Source organism: Chinchilla lanigera, unplaced genomic scaffold (genome assembly GCF_000276665.1).
Source record: "Chinchilla lanigera isolate Chin_1 unplaced genomic scaffold, ChiLan1.0 scaffold00106, whole genome shotgun sequence".
Taxonomy (NCBI): Eukaryota; Metazoa; Chordata; class Mammalia; order Rodentia; family Chinchillidae; genus Chinchilla; species Chinchilla lanigera.
In genome coordinates, this window is record NW_004955507.1 from 5,244,825 (window position 1) to 5,249,058 (window position 4,234).

The 4,234-nt window shown below is 37.8% G+C and overlaps 1 pseudogene; it reads left to right on the plus strand.

Moving 5' to 3' along the window:
* Nucleotides 1-413: 413 nt before the first annotated feature.
* On the plus strand, nucleotides 414-1,486 carry LOC102014810 (annotated as a pseudogene).
* Nucleotides 1,487-4,234: the final 2,748 nt, after the last annotated feature.

The window sequence follows — 4,234 nt, forward strand, 5'->3', positions numbered from 1 at the left end:
CCTTCTCCACTGTGGGTCAGAGTGCAAATTGGTGCAACCAATATGGAATTTAGTATGGAGATTCCCTAATAAACTGAAACTAGAGGTTCTATTTGACCCAGCTGTTATTAGTATTTTCCTAAAAGAGTTAAAAGCATGATACCACAGTGGTATATGCACATCCATGTTTATAGCAGCACAATTTGTGGTAGCTAAACCTTGCAAGCAGCCCAGATGCCCATCAATGGATGAATGAATAAAGAAAATGTATTTATATACAATGGAGTACTACACTGCCATAAGGAAGGATAAACTTGAGACACTTTTAGGTAGATGGGTGCACCTTAAGACCATGCTTTTAAATAAAATAAACTGAACATACACATGTCAATAACTCATCGTTGGTGTTCTGGCCCACTCGCCACCACCAGGCCATGGATGCCCTGAAACAAGTGGTCAACTTTGGGCCTGGGCTTGCCAAGCTGCTGCGCTCAGTGTTACTAGAGTTGCCAAAAGAATTATTAGGCTACAAAGGAGTTGGCATTAGTGTTCTGGAAATGAGTCACAAGTCATCAAGTTTTGGCGAGATTATTGAGAACGTAAAGAATCTAGTGCAAGAATTGTTAGCTGTGCCAGACAACTACAAGGTGATTTTCGAGCAATGAGGTGGGTGTAACCAGTTCAGTGATGTCCTTTTAAACCTGATTGGCCTAAGAGCCAGAAGGTGTGCTGACTATGTGGTAACAGGAGCGTGGTCTGCTAAGGCTGCAGAAGCAGCTAAGAAGTTCACTACTATGAATATCATCCACCCTAAACTTAAGAGTTACACCAAAATTCTAGATCTAGGCAACTGGACCCTCAGTTCAGAAGCCTACTATGTGTATTGCTGTGCAAATGAGACCATGCACAGTGTGGAGTTTGACTTCCTCCCTGATGTAAAGGAAGCAATACTGGCCTGCGACATGTCCTCCAACTTCCTATCCAAGTCAGTGGCTGTTTCCAAGTTTGGTGTGATTTTGTCGTGTGTTCATGGCAATGATCTCCACGATGATCTGCTGGAGTGTGCCCTCGGGGAGTGCCCCTCAGTCCTGGAGTACAAAGTGCAGGCTGAGAGCAGCTCACTGTACAACACGCCTCCATGTTTCAGCATCTATGTCATGGGACTGGTTTTGGAGTGGATTAAGAACAGTGGTAGGACAGCAAAGGTGGAGAAGCTTAACTCCACCAAACCTAAGATGATTTATGACATTACTGATAAGTCTCAAGGATTCTATGTATGTCCAGTGGAGCTGTAGAATAGAAGATGAACATTCCATTCTGCATTGGCAACGCCATGGGAAAAGATGCACTGGAGAAAAGATTCCTAGATAAAGCCCTGGAACTCAATATGATCTTGAAAGGGCATAGGTCGGTGAGAGGCATCCGGGTCTCTCTGTATAATGCTGTCACGATCAAAGATGTTAAAAAGCCAGCTGCCTTCTTGGAAAATTTTTTAGAAATGCATTAACTATGAACACATCCTAACTAGTTGGTACTCTGCCCGTGAGTGACAAAGTTTAGAGTAACTTGGGAAATGGCTGCATAAACATGAAAGACATAGTATTTTTTTTTCAGATGAACTTGGTTATTGCAGATTCTTCTTTTTGCAAAAAACACAGCAAAACTTCCAGAGTTTTGCAGAGCTGATGTGACCACCAGCTAATGGCCACCTTAATCGTGATGTGAACTGGAAGCACTTTTTTTAAATCTTCATGTTATTTTTCTAACAAATTCCAGTCTAATTTTGTGTTTGCTGCTGCTTTTTTAAGGTAGATGTTGGTATTGGAACTTGCCTGGGACGCAATTGTGCCAGTGGCAGTTATTTCTGGACTCACTCAAACATAGCACAGGTTTGTGGCAGAGGTGCAGTTCTGAATCTAGACAGTGGTGGGGTCACTTGGCTTCCAGAGCCAATGATGGAGGTCAGTGTTGACAGTGTGGTGAGGATTTTGGAGTTCCGGGCAAAGGGCGGAGTGAGATCCTTCTTTATACTGTTATCCTCTCAAAAGATGAAGTGACTCACTATATAAATGGTTATATACTGAGGTCTGTTTTTAATACCTATATAGCTTATATCTCTATGCTGTTATATTTTGAATAAAATGGTTCTTTGTGATCAAAAAAATCTCACTGTTTCTCTTGTCTGAAGAAACCAAAAGTGAAAATAAGATGGAGAACAAGGGAGGGCAGAGAAAGGGAAAGATGAGAAAATAAAAAATGGAAACCAAGCTTTTATAAAGAAGTAGGGGAAGAAGCGTTGAAGGAAGAGAAGGGGAATGGGGAGAAAGAATCAAGATATATCATATACAGGTACAAATTCCCTATGATGAATGTGATCATTATGTATATCAAAGTGTACCCATAAAAATAATTTTCAAAAAGCAATTTTAAGAAGAAGAACAGCAGAATCTCTGACATTTTGTAGTTCATGCTAGTGCTCTGTAGAGGTTCAATCATAAGGAAACAAGAATGCAATCAGGGAGATCAGAATATCAGATGAGAATATAAACTAGAATAACAGAAGTAAAGATGCCAGAAGTGAACTAAAATGAGACGTATTTTGGAAAAAGGGCCAGAAAGACTCATTGATGGAGTGAAAGAATAAGGGATTAATCACTCCTTATTTTATTGGGTTTTTGTAATGATCAAATTAACTGACATTTGAAATGGCTTAACATTATGCTTGTTTTTACTCAACAAGTGGTAACTTCCATTATTATTTTATATCTCTACAGAACTAACACTGTACATTGTAAATACTAAATGCCTAAGAAATGACTGGGTTGAGGGGGAGCTTTTTGTTGTCTTTTTGTCTTTTTGAGACAGGATCTTGCATGCAGTTCAGGCTGGCCTTGAGCTCACCTTGTAGCCCAGGCTGGTCTCAAACTTGCAAGGATCCTCCTGCCTCAGCCTCTCAAGTGCTGGGATTACAGGCATGCACCACCAGATCCAGCTAGAAATGACTGCTTAAAACTGAACATTTAAAAACTTTCTTTCAAGGTCTGGGGATTTAGTTCAGTGGCAGAGTGCCTACCTGGCAAGCATGAGGCTGTGAATTCAAATCCCAGTACCAAAAAAAATAATAAGAACTTTATTTCAAAAATATTCCACTTCTCTTGAAGACTACCAACTTATCTTTCTCATGCTGGTACTGAATCATACACTGTCTATGCTTTCAAAAAGTGCCTTGGGCTAAGAATATTTCATTTGCTGCACAACTTGAGGTATGCAGAGGTATTATAGAATGAAAAGAATACATAACCCAGACAACAAATACTGTAGATAAGTGGCAGAAGTAAGTCCTTTTCAGTAATTACTTTAAATGTAAGTGGATTAAAACACTCCAATTAAAAGTCAGATATTATCAAAATGGATCTTTTAAAAGTATAGGCATCTATATACTGCCTATAGGAGGCTTACTTTAAATACAAAGAAGTTGAAAATAAAAGGTTGAACTATACTTCATGCAAATAGTAAAGACAAATGACATTGTTACATTATTATTATCAGAAAAAGTGAAATTTAAGTCAACAAAAAGTCACAAGAAATAAGGAACTTATCTACTGACAAGGTTCAGATACATAACAATTTTATATGCAAGCTAATAAACTACCCCAAAATAAATGAAGCAAAAAATGCCAGAAGTACAAAATAGTCCAACAACAATAGTTCCAGATTTCAATACTTCACCTTTATTAATGGGTAAAACAACCAAAGAAAAGATCAGTAAGAAAGTGAAGAACATGAGTAACACTATAATAAAACCTAAAAGATATACACAGGAATCCTACCCCACAGCAACAAAAATTCTTCTCAAGCACACTGGGAACATTCTCCAGGATAGATCATATATTAAAAGCAAAGTACAAATTTTAAAAGATTGAAATTATATAAAATATGTTTTCTAATAAAAAAAGAAGGAAACTAAAAACTATCAACAGAAGAAAACCAGAAATTCACAAATATGGGAAAATAGCATACTAATTTTTGCCCCTGTGGGAAGGTTTTCCAGTAAAAGTCAGAAAACCCGCCTGCAAAATCTAAAAGAACTGTTATTTTATTAACATATTTTAAGCAAAAACCACATGAAAGGAAAAATCAGAAAACCAGTACCCTGAAACGAATGAAAATAAACACATACTATACCAAACTAACTGAAGATGAAATAGAACATCTAAATATGCCTGAAACAAATAAAGAGATTGGATAAATCATC